Genomic DNA, 15,048 nt, shown 5'->3' with positions numbered 1-15,048 from the left:
ATCAAGCTATTCCCATGATTTCTCTCCAATTTTACAAATCAAAGTATAAAAGAAAGACACAAGCTGGCACCCAAACATATTAGTATTCTGGTACATTCCTCCAGTTTCATATTTTCCTACCACCCACTCCTTCCCCCCACTTTAATATAGCCAATTTGCTCCTAGTTAAACAGAACTTTTCTAGAATATGTGCTAGAAAAACTCTTCAGGCAGATGCTTTGCTGACGACTGGTACCAGTTTTTCCAGTCTCCTGGTTTCCAGATAGATTCGCTGTCCTTCAGTGCTAATATTCCTCTTGACACTCACATTTCCTATTTCAATATTTTATTAGACAAAGAGCCAAAGGGAAACCAGAGAATATCTTCCAGCTCTGTCTTCTGAACAGATACAAAGAGGGAGCTCTCTTCCATGACTGGCTCCATTACACTAAATGGAAAAAATTAAATGAACAGTTAAAGGGGAATCCCCAATTTAAAAAAATGCTGTCAGGGAATTAGAAGAAAATTGACCATGTAGCAAATTAGCAGATCTGGGATAAATAGCATTTAAACCTAGCTAATGACAGAATTGATTAGGAAGAAAATACAGTTCTCTCTAACAAGCCCAATACTGGAATAGTGAATCCACAAATCTAAGGACCTTACGTGGTTTGTGATTTTTTTAGTGCTCTTGCAAAGCACCTTTGAACCAGTATGACTGAATGGATTTCAGGGGCAGCAAAGACGCAGGAATAAGAAAATTCCATTTTCAGGACGTCAGCTGCCCCCAGCTTCAGGACAGAGGACAAAGTTCACTGCTCTCAGTGCCTGATGTTACAAACTCCAAAGTCATCTGATATTTTTTTTGTACTGCAGAGTGTTCATTTCTACCATTGACTTTTCCAAGTATAACTCTTTAACATATGCACATTCTGTGCCTTATGTAGCTATTTATAGTAATAGATATGCAAGTTCATACTCAAGGTGGGGTTTGGGGGATTTTTAAATTGCACATACTAATTAACACAATACAAACAACTCCTTCATCTTATTTTTTTGCTAACTTCCTCTCTTTCTCTAGCTCACTGCTGATTTATTTCTAGCATACACCATAGGCCCCATGAGCAGGGATTGCTTTCAGAGCAGTTATAGATGAGTAGTAGATACCATGCTTACTGTGCTTTGAAGCAGAATATCTTCCAACTCTATTTGCCATGCTACTTCTAGTCTGAAGGATTAAGCCTAATAACCCCCACACACCATCCCCACTGCCTGAGACAACAGCTCCAAAACAATGCCGTGCAATTTAAAGGATCAACATGGTCACATACTATCTTGCATGCCGCATCTCATCAGCCCAATTCCTACTTCATTGGCTTTCAAAGCAATGAAGCTTGTGTTCATGCCTCCCTTTCCTGTGCCTTGTTCTGAGGACGTAGTCTCTTCCCTTCTCTTACCCCACGAGTTTACTTTCCACCTACACAACTTTTCTCATCCCTCAGCCTCATCCCCTACCTATTTTTACAAGCAAAATCCTTCTGTAATTTTCGTGTATTTCACACATGCTACCCCATCTCTCACTCTCCCCTTGAACACAATCCCATCCTGGCTACCCAGCCACAGATGCTACCCTGCATATCATTGGGCTGAGCACAGAAGCAGCAGCTCTAGGCAACTCTGCCTCTACTTCTGCCTCTCCCTGCCTTGAGAGAAAATAGAAGTACCACCCAGGAACAGCCTCCCCCTTGGGGGAAAAAAAAAGCCTCAGACACCAGCAAACCCCGTTACAGACACCAAGCAGAAGCACTGCCTAAGCCACCACACACACTCAATTCTCAACTAATTTTTCCCCTAAAGTGAAAAGCCGCCTGACATCTCACAAGCTTTCTTGTTTTCCCCACAGCCAGTAGATTGCACCCATACTTTCACGCCTCACCCTTCCCTGCCTCAGCCCCACAGCCCCCCTATCAATAATCAAGTAGTAGTTGGGGCAAAGGAAGTAAGGTCCTGATGACATTGCAGAAAGCAGAGCTGCTTCTCCCCAAACCAACACACTTTAGAGCCACATTTAATACATTTCTCATCTGATACAACCTAACCAGCACCACCTAACCAGCACCAAACCCTGCAGGTTTCCCCAAGTCTGCCCCACTCCGGCCTCCTTCCCAGCAGCTTCCACTTGCAGCTATTTAGCTGCTGAGCATTTTGCTTTAAGAAGAAAAAGTGGATACACGAATTCTACACTGTATTTTCAAATAATTACAACTGCTGATAGGAAAGAGCAGGGCTCTGAAAGACCATTGATAATGAGAGGAGAACAGAATTAGCCTTGTGCTATTGATAGTTTGTGCCTGCTGTAGCTGTTCCTGGACTGAAGAACGTGTGCAGCTGTGGCTGTGAAGAAACACATTTTTGCCATCAATTCATATGGCTGACATGCAACTCAAGACCAGTGTCAGCCAAGTGCATATGCTTAAGAAGTTTATTAATAGCAGGAAAGCAATATAATTAGTATGTGCTCTCCAGCTACCAGCACAAGCTTGTAAGGCAGAAAGTTCTCACCTGTCTGGCCACCCTCCGCGCTTCCCAGTAAGGTTTAGAGTCTTCTACAGCTTTTCCAATCTTCTTTACCAGTTCATCCAGTTTTACTGTTGCTTCGACCAGCACAGAGCGGAACTTTTGGCGTGCATCCTTCAAAATGTCGCAGAAAGGAAAGACAGGACAAAGACAGATTAGAGCTTTAAAATTTATTTCTGCCTGTTTGTTCCTACCTTCAGGATGCTCTTTTAGATTCCCACACGAGCTGATACATTCAAAACAGTTACTGTGATTTGGACTAAGCCAGAATTCTTCAGCAGAGGTAATAACGGGAACCCAGAACCGCATCTGAAAGCTAGCATCCTGGACACCAAATCTGTGGCTTTCAGAGACAACTTTTAAGTCTGCTACAAAAGTGCTAGCTGTCACCTCTGGCAGGGTTTCTCAGAGAGGAACACCTTGTAAATGCCTTGCTCAGTGAGGAGGCAAACAGCAGTGTAACAAGTTCTGAGAGGGAGTTCAATGGCAAAGACACTCATCTAGAGAAAGCTAGAATGGGGCTAGGAGGCAGGCCAAATCCCCACAGCAGGCTGGCAAATCAGCTGGAATCAACATTTCCTAAGCCATAGCGTGTCCCATCCCTAGTACTGGTTCCCCCAGAGACAACATTTCACAATGCAGACAAGGATGGACAGGATCTGTTTTCTGCAGGAAGAACTGGACACTTCCCACATGGTATATTTTCAAGTCAGCTCCTCTTTCTTTTTATAAACACATTCTTCTTGCTTCAATAGCAGCAAAAAAACTTCCAAGGTCCTCATGGCAAGACTGCCTGCCATAAAAGCCCACCTTTTCAGCTATGGTTTGTATCAATGGGTAAGGACACCTACTTTCCATTTGATTGTTATTATTTACTGCATTTAAGAAAAGTAAATTCCAGCTACTTCCAAACTGGGTGAGTTGCCCTCTTTACATGATTAGCTGAAGCAATTAAAATATTTTTCTGCTGCACTGAAATTACCACACCTTTAAGCAAACTGATTCCAATTTCGATCTCAGCATCCAACAGACTCTAAATAAATGGAATTCTTGCCGAGAGATGCAAATTCAGACTGGGATCTGGCCCAGGATTTAAGGAGACTAAGAGGAAAGGCCATGTGAGCTCTTGACAAGCCTTGTAATTCTAATTAGACAGCAGGATTTACACAGACTGCTGGAGTGACATGTTGATTATCAGGAAGCAGCTGGCTTGAAGTGCTCTAGTTCAGGAGGTTTTTGTCATTATTGCTGAGGATTTCTAGAATGCACAACTATTTATTCATTGGAAGAATTAAAATAGATTGGAACCTACCACTATGCTCTCAGAAGTGGAAAAAAACTGCAATAATATAATATTTTTTACAGAAAAAGCAATATACTTCAGTAAAAGCTTCTTTACTTCTTTTTTGGTGTTACCTAAAACCTTAACCAGCATCGGTAATATTTCAGTCCAATGCAAATAGCTTTAGATTCTTAAGGTACTCCAATTTATTCTAAGGAAGTATTCAAATGGGTAACGAGGTCAAAAATGGAGAATTAAATGCACATTAACTTATTATTTTATTACTCCAATCCGGTCAATAATCTCATTTCTTAGTAAAAGCCTGAAATGTATCACTCAAACAACATGTATCCAGTCAATGCTTTTTCTCAGCGAGAAGAGTTTGAATAGTTCCAATTAAAGTACTGGACAATATATGGTTCACTGCTCAAAATGAGTTTCACAAGTAACTGAAGTAAGACTGCAAGCATGATGACTGTACTGCAAGAAAAACATTAAGTACTGAAGTATATTTTACCAAAAAAAAAAAAATCCTACAAGTGCAGGAACAAAATTAAAAACTCATTTCTGATCAAGTGAGCCTGAAGGTTTGTTTCTCACTTTCTCTGTGAAAGCTGCATGTTAGTATACTAGTTGTGGACAGGAAACAGTTAAAGAAAAACATAAATGTATATGCATTAAGTAAAAAAAGCCCTGTGCAGTGATTCATCAAAAAAAATCAGTTCCCATGTTTGTAAAATAAGCACTTGGAACAAAGAAACCATCACTACCAAATCTGTGCTTAGAGACCTACCCCAAATTTATTCATGTAATGATTACATACACTCTTATCCAACAGGAAAAAAAGAGGACTAGTCTCCACCTGGAGTTTCAAAAAAGAAAGAACAAACCAAAAACCACCAAGGACAGAGCAGTCAAACTAAGAGCAACTTCTGTACCCATTAATCTCCCACCAACTCAGGTGAAGCACATACAAATTACTAAACTGTAACTAATCCTGTAACTGGCACCTGAGACACAGAGCTTACAAATGGTTAAGCACATGTTTATCCATGAAGTACAACCCCAATTCACACAGTAGCTAGTTACACAGAATAGGAAGCTTCAGCTGAAGAATATACAGGTGTGAACTTCCAGTTTATCATTTTCCCCAAAAAGTGACTCTTTTCTATTTTGAGGCTTTATTTGGGTCCGACCATCCTCATTTTTTCCAGTGAAGAATAATAACGAAAACCAAAACATCCTAGAACTTTATACTCATGTCATCCATCACATGACTTATTTTAAACGACATTTATTCTCAGACTCCTGACTGCCGGGTACACAAGCCTGCAGGTTCCACCACCTTCTGCATGAAAGAACAAGCAGATGCTCATACTCTGCTGGGATCAGTCCCCCCACCAAAGGTTTGCAGCCATCCCAAAAGCAACAAGATGCTGAGGTCTCCGAGAAGGCGTAATGCCAAACCCATGCCCTCTCCTCCACTACACGCACTACTTTTACTCTCCACTAGCCCCAACTACACTACAAAAGCAAACGACCCCACATCGTGTATCTACACTGTGCGTGCTCCTGCGGCAACCCAGCGCATTCACACCATCCAGCCTCCTTGTTCCAAACCAATCCAGCTCTCATGGGCTCAGTGACCATGTCTCCTATCTGGGAGCTATGGCAACATCTCCCGTGATCAGGGGCACAGCTCCCTCCTTCAAACACACAGCCGCACTCAGTGCATCGGCTGTGTGTCAGCCCCGCTTCGTGCTGGCAGAGCACCTGTAATAGTCATCACCCTTGGGACAGTGCAGAATTCCCCTGGCAGGCACCTCTGCAGAACTTTAAATAAGAAATACAGGTGCAGCAGCTATTTTTACCCTTCATGTGAAACTGGGGAGGTCAGAAGCACCAAGGCAATTGCAGCAGGGGCACTGGGCTTGGTGCACTTGCTGCTTGCGTGACATGAAAAGCTCATTTGCGGTTCACAAGAAGGATGGGCCTGTGGTCAAAGCAATAACCTGGGAATCAATTTAATTCCCTACTCTGTGTCCAGCTTCCTACGTTACTGTCAGTGAGATGCTTCGACCCATGCGAAGTGGTTCAAAGCTATAAATCCTCTTAATGGCGTTTTCTTTAAGAACCCTCACGTCAAAAACTTAGAGGCTCAGGAACAGCACAGCAGTGCAGTTCATCCACGGTCCCCAGCACAAGGGAAGCCTTACATCTGTGTTAGGAAGACAACTTCACCACCTTCAACTTACTTATCAAATCCTCTGGTGTGATGTGCCTCCCTGCAAGTGTTAATACTTAACTGCCAAACTCTTGCTTCATTCAGACCTTTACCTAGCACACACAGATAACAGAGAAAGGAAAAGACGGCAATTCCTGCAACTTGCTGCCACGAGCAAAACTGAGACAGCGCAGCGTATGCAACTTCTCTAGCACAGTCCTCAATTCCTAGTTTCTGTATTTCAGTTGCTTTAAAGACGATGCTTTCCCAGGAGAAATGCTAGTTATTGATAAAAACAAGTATGCAGCCTTAGGTACAAACCCTGTGAGTCACACTTAACATTTCTGGGTATTTTTTGGAAAAAAAACACATGGGTTTGTTTTTCTCATCATATTCTTCACTGAATACATACAGAGACTAGATAAACAGTAACAGAAGCAATGCAAGTGACAAAAGACATCTCAAACACCCAAACAACATTTCAAAAGCACGTTTTCTGCTCTACTCACATGTAATCTTCTGTGATGATTTTTAAGAACACCTTGTTACTGATTTTGCAAAGAGAAAGGCAATATTGAAAGCTGACTGGCTAACATTTCCAATGTTTTCTCCCTCCTATTTGCTCAAAGGAAATGATGATAAACCTTTTTAAAGCTGGACAAAAGCCAATTAAGGCACTTTACCCTCGACGCATGTCGCAAGGTGCAAAAAAAAAAAAAAAAATTAACTGCTGAAACTCCTCACTGAAGTTATAGTCTTAATAACTAGACTCTCGCTACCTAGGTGTTCGTCACACACATGCTCCAGCGGGTATGGCATTTAGTGCACCCCGTGAACAGCTGCAGTTTACTTTGCAACATCTTGTCCTACACCAGTAAGAGCTCCACTCTTATCAACTTTCTTCCTGGAAACCTTTAGCACTTTTCTCTGAAATGATAGATATTACATGCACAGTCTTAGGGAGCATGCCAGACTTCTACCCCATATATGCTTTTGCTGCAATAGTTCATTATTAAAAACAGACTTTGTTTCCAGTAACTTGCTGTTGGGTAGCTATCTGCTACTGCACCAAGAGAGGGACCACACTTAACGACACGCCATCCGTACAGCAGCATTTTGGAGATCCACCCTCAAATGTCAAAAGAAACTAAAATACAATTTTACACTTACACTGCACCTGTTGGAGAATAAAGCATGCTTGTTTTCATTTCACATGAGTGATGGTGATGAGCTGATGCTAGATGCCAGATGACAAGCAAATAACTATTTCTGCCCATCAAATGAAGCATGTATTTTCAAACAATTTTCTGTTTAAAATCAACCGGGTATGAAGCATCTTAGTACCAAGTACATCTACATTTCATTTACAAAGGTTGTCCTATGACCTTGGTGTGCAGAACCTCCGACAATCCATTAAACCAGCCTGGGAGGTGCATGGGAAATGAAATTGCTGACTGAGAGGCAGGCTTCATCTATTTCCAAGAGGCAGGCAGTATCCATACCTGCCTTCCTCTGCTACAGAGACCTACCAGCTCCAAAGGCTCATTTTCAAGTTAAAATAACATTACTATCAACAATGTCCAAGTGTGAAAGCAGGTAGGCTTCCCAATTACATACACACCAGATTTCTGAGCACATGCACGTGCTTGGAAATCTACCTCAGAGCATCAAACAGGTTAATGATATGTTTAACATCTATTTGGTGCCTGAGCAGTTCAAGTAAACCAGACTGACTACCAAACCTTAAAAACAAAGTGTAAGGAAGGGGTTAAGTAACATCTCAATTTTTAAGCATGAGGAAAACTCTTTTTTTCCCCCACACAGCTACTAATTTGCCATCTAAGAACAATAAAAATTGGTATTTGGAAGTTGCTCTAACCTCCTGCTTGCAGACAGTTACAGACGGAGACTACAAACACACTGGTATTTTTAGTCCTCTTAGAAGAAGGGAGAGGAAAGCACACAGGGGAAGGCACTACGCTCTCCTTCCAAAACAAGATTTCTCTGCCCAACCCTTCCTCCCTCCCTTAGGCTAGAAACCCATCTCTGCTTCAAGAACATTAATCAAGTAAAGCCCTTTGACTCACTCGGGCGACAAAATCTTTCCAGAGCCATAGCGGAGGAAGGAGCCTTTCCTTACTCATCCATGGATGAAAGCAGAAGGCAAAAAAAAAAAACCCAAAAAACAAGCAATCCACACGCAGCAGCCATTTCCTATGGAAACAAGTAGATTATAAAGAGACACAGAAAGATTTGGCCTGCTAGTGCTGGACAAATCCATCATGCATGTATATCGCAACCTAAAAGCCAGCAGGGACACCAGCCAGTGAGCTGCTTCTCCCTTCTCTGTGTACTCTTATGAACACTGGAAAATGCTGCACAGGGATGCTGATAAGGTGGCGGATGTTTCCACAGATAGACATTTCCCCAGTCCGAGCAGGCGTGCTCAGAATTAAGTTCCTGCCACTGACAGGCCATTTTTCTAAAACTTGGAAGATTGAGGATTTTTTTTAAAAAGTCTACTTAACTTGAAAGATTGAGGATATTTTTTTTTAAAGTCTACCTAATTTTTTTTGTGTGTGACAGGCTCAAAAGCTTGAGCTTTACCCACAAACCAAGTATTTTAGTGAGGAAGTAAGAAGAGCAACTCTAAACAAGATAGCCCTTCTCCTTCTGAGAGGGGTTCAAATGTTGACAAGGCTCGCAAGTGAAAGATACCATAACTGATGTGCCCCTTTCCTTTGACTCTATCCAACACCAACCCAGGGTGACCTTTAGGATAAATCCAGGACTAAAAGTAACACAAAAAGACTCACAGATCAGGACCAGAGGATCTAGGCAAGCGTACAAGAAGGATCCTAACCAGGCCCCACTTATACAAGCATGGCTGAAAGCAGCACTGTTCAGGTGTAGTTATTGTGTGCAGTCACCTCCCCTTAACAAACTCTGGCAAGCTCGTAGCTCCAGCAACACAAAAACTCTCACTAACAAAAACCATGTTTGGGATAGCTGGTATTCCAGAGGTAATTTTAATGGTATGTGCTGCATTTCCCCTCCCTGCAATGCTGCCAGGGGGTCCCTGGGTGAATTTGTTACGTCTGAATTGTACTTTCAGGAGCCAAAGACGTGTATGAGTTAGCTGGACAGGCGAGTCAAGCACATTTGTTAAGTACATTTGCAACTCCTGATGTGAGTTCAGATGGAGGTACATTTCCAATAAACAGGAAAAAAGCTCAAATAGCAAGGCGTCGCTCTAACTTGCATTTGGCCAAAACATACTTGTATCTCCACTGCAAGATATTTCCCCCACCTCTCCACAGACACTTCAAATGTAAACAGGGATGTTAGCGAAGCCAAGTGTTAAATCCCTCGGAGGACCCTTATCATCCTTTCACTGTGTCACTAATGCTCAGTGCTGCACTTAGTATGAGCAGCATTATGGATTTTAAATCAAGCCTAATCAAAGATTCATTAACAGGCAATATATTAACACAACATTTAACTACCGTGCCCTTTAGCAGCTCCGCAACTCCTGAACAGGCTGTGAGCATCATCAGGTCAGGGTATTTCTCCAGGGTTTAATAGGATAGGTCAAAAGAGCAAAAAATGAGTAATTATACCAAGTAAAAGAATAGATGTAGTATCTGTATCTTTGTAGTATCTTCAGCATATCTGTTCAAGTCATGCCATGCGTGTAAATCCGCCCCTCTCACAGGTGGCTGGGGTGCAGAACTTATTTAAAAAAAAAAAAAAAAGGCAGGCTTATCAACTTAAAACCGAATTCCCCATTTTATAACCTCTGTGAACAGCAAACACCAATGTTTTCTACATCATTCAAACACGGACTTGTCTGTAACTACACCAAGAGAGCGTAGTCTCAAAATCCTAGAAGCCTGCACTGATTTCAGCCCCATAACATTTCCATGGGGTAAAGTAGCACTCTTCCTTCCATTTTGCAGATGTAGACCTGAGGCACAGCGAGAACAAAAGCATGGGGTTTAGAAGGATTTAACACCTACAACCTTTTTTTTTTTTTTTCCAGTTAATGGGAACTGGAGACAACCAGCAGTCCCATTTAGAGCAAAGCTACAGGAAGTCCAGAACAGACTTGCAGTACTTAGATGCCACAAGGTTACTCTTCCTGTTTATCAGAGAGTACATCAAGTCACAAAAAAACATGGCTGTCTTTTTCTGAGCTTCCTTCAAAAAATATACCTTCTGCTCAAATGCTCCCATTGCTTTTCCAGATTAATCTGGGAAAAAATTCAACAGTAGGAATGTATAGACCACAAAGTAATGCTACAGGAAGCTGGCAACCAGCATCTTGTGCTGTAAATAGCCTAATGATACTGCCTGTGTTTCCATTAAAATCAACTATGAGCAGATATTGAAAAGATGAGGAAAATAATAAAAGAAGAATAGGATAAATATAACTCCATTTCCTGGTTTGAAAAAACCCCAAAACATCTTTCTTCTAATGAAGTATCTTGCAATAGCAGCAACACCACAAACCAGGAAGGGGTACCAAGAGGGACCCAAAGCAGCTAATACAAGCCAAAAGAGCAAATCTTCAAAGGCAAATTCAGCATGCCTCTCCCAGAAGCCCATGTTTTCAGCAGCATTCAATGATTTTGGAAGTCTTTGAAGCAGAATTATTCCAGTTCTAAACTCCTCCTTCCCAACTCTGGATTTATCCTATAAGGCTGCTTGGCAAAGCTTTCTTTTCTTGTCCAGAGTATGAATGCAGGGCTTTTCTTCTAACCGCAAGTGTTGGGGGTTTGTTGTTGTTTTTTTAATACCTTTCCTCTAGAAAGGTCTTAAGTCCATTTAAAATGCATTTATCAACGTGTATATAAATTAAGCCTTGCTTACATCATCCAACTGCATTTGTCCTCAAAATTTAAGCAGATCAAAAGTAATGAAAATCTTTCTGGATTAAAAATTATGCAGTTGCATGATACCACAAACTGGCTTCAATCCAGTAAGATTTTTGGATGAAAAGCAAAGAGGAAACATTCATGAAAGCATACTGTTGATGATATTTCAACTTAATTCCATCAAACACTGCTTACAGTAAGTACTACAGACACATCTGCAGTAAACATTTAACAACAGAGATAGAAAGCATCATATAGTCATTCTCTGCACTATCTGACACCTAGTATTTCTTAGACTAAGTAAGGCAAGCAACAACGTTAAGAGCAAGTTAATGTGGAAACTGCTCTTTTATTTACAATGATATATCCAGGAGCCTTTCGGCCTTTAGAGCTCAGCATGTGTCACACAGAGTAGCTACAAATCTCCAGGCTCTACAAACACTTGAACACATGAATAATTTTAATCAAGCAGTAAAATCCCATCTTAAGTCATTGGGACTTATTTCATGAGTATGCATTTGCATTATTATTACTATTCTATCTGCTTCATAATATGTCCTCAGCGCAAGGTTATGACAAGCTTAATGAAATCCAGGCAACTATCCATAGCACCATCTTTCAATTTCAGTACCTCAGCATGAAATAAGGAGACTGAAAAGATACATATAATGATTTTATTTTTTTTTTTAATATATGTATATAAAGAGTCCTGACGTCCATTTAATTGGTACTGTTGCAGACTAGCATGCTGATTTTTAAAGTTCACTCATAAAATTTAAATCAAGCTAGTGACACCGAACAGTTTTCACAGCTGAAATATAGTTTAATTTTGCATAACAAATAGTCTCCCATTCCACTAAGTTTATTGGCCAATAAATTCATGATCCACATGCCACAAAGAACAGAAAATGCAAACAAGTAGGGAGAAGAAAATAGCCACATGACAATGCTGCTTTATTTCCAAAGAAGTTTATAACCCTATGTTCTGTTTGGTGCATACAGTGGACACTCCAATATTTTAAAATACTACCAGAAACCATGCCATGCTCCAGGTACCCACCTCATGAAAACACACATAAAAGCGAGGGGAGATCAAACAGAGACTTTGACATTTTGAAGATGCAGAACAGAAATCTATAGATGTTCATCATTGCAATCTCAGCATGTTTTGATACAGTATTCAAAATACTGCAATGTTATCAAAATTATTTAGGATGTAAAGTAGCATGTTATGCCAGTTTCCCTTTAGCAGTATATTCATCTTACACTTCCACTTGCTTTATCTTCTTTGTTTTGCAGTTAAAAGACAATTTAGACATGAAAGTAGGACAGTTTGTTTTGGTTTATTTGATCAATAATGCTGAGACTTCAGAATAACTACCAAGTAGGTGAAGCTCAAACTTGGGGCTTTAGAAACAATTTCTTCAGAACTTTCAATTAGATTTTTAAATGTCCAAGAAAACCCCTTTTTCCAACTAGGAAGTCTTCCTTCAACTCCTTCAACTTTCCTTACTCAGAAATTAATGACAAAAAAGGTGAAACTAACAAGCTAAAAAAAAAAAAAAAGCCACCGAGGAGGAGATCCTGGCAGGTAATTGTATGGCAAAGGGCTCTTAAGCAAATAAACTTTCACTGTCCATAATCACAAGAACAGGAACCCAAACCAGTGACTTGTAAAAACAGAACTTGTCTAAGTTTAGTTTCAAAACCTAAAAATAGAGTTTGGCAGGGGGTGGTGGGGTTCTCCACATAGGGTTTTCACACTGTCAGCATCCCTCTGTCTCCCTTTCTATTCCAGCTCAGCATCCCTCTGCTTTCTCCCTTTCTATTCCAGCTCAGCATCCCTCTGCTTTCTCCCTTTCTATTCCAGCTCAGCATCCCTCTGCTTTCTCCCTTTCTATTCCAGCTCAGCATCCCTCTGCTTTCTCCCTTTCTATTCCAGCTCAGCATCCCTCTGCTTTCTCCCTTTCTATTCCAGCTCAGCATCCCTCTGCTTTCTCCCTTTCTATTCCAGCTCAGCATCCCTCTGCTTTCTCCCTTTCTATTCCAGCTCAGCATCCCTCTGCTTTCTCCCTTTCTATTCCAGCTCAGCATCCCTCTGCTTTCTCCCTTTCTATTCCAACTGTTAACCCAATTCACACCTTTAAAAAAAAAAAAAAAAAAAAAATCATCACCAGACTCTCACTGTCAAATTACCATTCAGGATGGCACAATTCAGTAGGGAACCTACTCAAAAATACTACTCTGTTGCTCACAAAATCCAACATGCACAAAAGGAAAATGCAAGGATGAATTCTGTACCTCCAGCTCCGTCTCTCTGCGATTGATATCATCTGTAGACTGATTTAGTTTTTCCAGCTCCCCCTAGAAAGAAAGAAAAAAAAAGGTCAAACTCATATTAAGAAATCGGGGGGAGGGGAAGTGTCTCAGAAGGCTCATTCAGCATCCCCACGGAAAGCTCAAAAGGGCTGTGGTTTATAAATTCAGTGAAAAGAGAAAACCTTGAGACGTTTAGAATAACTTTGCCACTGGTCTTCTACTTTGCTACTTACAAGAAAAATAATCAAAGAAGCTCTATAGTTTTAGTTTAAGGTGGTACATTTCCTGTTCTGGCTTATTCCTTACTATTAAAAATAAACATAAGGTACAGTAAGTTCTGTCTTGTTAATCAATATAGTCAGTATCTGCTAGTTTCCAGCAAGATACACACACATGCACTCCAAAAGGATTAGCATAAAGTTAGTACTATCACAGGAGACATAGAATGAAAGCACAGCATTGATAAGAAACACATCTTGCAGCATGAGAGGCATTTCACTCTGGATTTTGGCAAACCATTTTAAAAGGCAACCAGTCAATAGGACATATGATTATGTTTACTTAGTCTGCCTTCGTGCCAACATTTTCATCTCTTAACAGCAAAAATGAAGGTGGTAAATCCCTTGAATAAATATTTACTAGAGGTGGTGTTGGCATGAATGAAGTTACTGTAAAAACAAAGCTCATTCTTAATGACTTTCTTACCACAAAAAGCAACCCTCAGGAGCAGTCTCCAATAGCCTGCTTTATTTAAGCAACATATTACTCCATGTGAGATCCTACCATTTCCACGGGAGTGTTCTCTAACTCAAACATTATTTAATTTTCAACTGGTGTAACAGAATCTGCCTTGAAACGTTTAGCTGTACAAATGGAACACTGTAAATTGATTGTCACTTGAGTGATTTCCCACTAGATTACAAGAATGACTCTGGTTACAATCAGAAAGGAATTAATTGCAACAGTTTAGTTCTCTTATGCTTGGAGGTCAGGTTTCATTTGCAGCTCCTAGGATGTGGGAGATACATACCTGCACATCCATGTTTTCTGAAACAGACACTTAGAAACAGAAATTACCTAATTGCCTTTTACTGTAAGGCTAAGAACGTTATGGCTCTCACGAAGGCAGAGCGAGCAGCCTGTTTTTTCAGCCAAATCGAAAACTCAGCAAAAAACACTGTTTCACCAACAATGTGCAAAACAGGTACGTGGCAACATGTTGCCAGCTGCAGAACCTAAGGCCAAAATTAGATCAATAGGCACTAAGGGAGCTCAGCTTCCCAAAATCAGGGCAGTAACAGGCTAGCTTTTGGCTGAGTGCCTCTCCATGTGTAACCATGTTTTGTGAATTTTGCAATTGCTCTGCTCGGCCCTGGAAAAGAAATGCTCACAATGGAGAAAAGAATGACAATTACAGCAAGGAGGGCCCTATGCCAAGGATCCATCCTCTCAGCAATGTACACACATGCTTATATTCGCTCATGACAAACAGTCCCAGAAATGCTGGAGGCAAAAAGCCATAAATCTGCAGGGACCTAAAAATACCTTTCATTTTAGGGACCACAGCGTGCTGAAGTTTACACTAGGCAATTAGTCGAGACATGATTTTTAGGGAGAAAAGCTTTGTCTAGAAACCATGCAAGGATAAAAAGCATTTCAGAAAACATTCATAGAGAGGAAACACCATCTTCCACTAAACGTCCTTTTTTAAACAAATAAAAAGAATCTAAAAGTCTACATCTCTCCTCCATTTATGAATTTCTGAGCACCAGCCCTGTTTCACCAGCAAG

General features: G+C 40.8%; 1 protein-coding gene across 1 annotated transcript in view; it reads right to left on the bottom strand.

Annotated features, from left to right (window-relative positions):
* Window positions 1-15,048, bottom strand: part of SH3BP5 (SH3-domain binding protein 5 (BTK-associated)) — a 53,495-nt gene that overhangs the window by 37,962 nt on the left and 485 nt on the right. The window contains exons 2-3 of the mRNA XM_009879591.1: window positions 13,241-13,303; window positions 2,542-2,670 (exon numbers count right to left, since the gene is read on the bottom strand). The gene's annotated coding sequence lies outside the window, so the exon portion shown is untranslated. The remainder of the gene's footprint in view (window positions 1-2,541; window positions 2,671-13,240; window positions 13,304-15,048) is intronic.

The sequence above is a fragment of the Charadrius vociferus genome, unplaced genomic scaffold, assembly GCF_000708025.1.
Source record: "Charadrius vociferus isolate BGI_N301 unplaced genomic scaffold, ASM70802v2 scaffold722, whole genome shotgun sequence".
In the NCBI taxonomy this organism is placed as follows: domain Eukaryota; kingdom Metazoa; phylum Chordata; class Aves; order Charadriiformes; family Charadriidae; genus Charadrius; species Charadrius vociferus.
The sequence above is the reverse complement of the archived record's forward strand: the minus strand, read 5'-3'. Positions and strand labels throughout refer to the sequence as shown.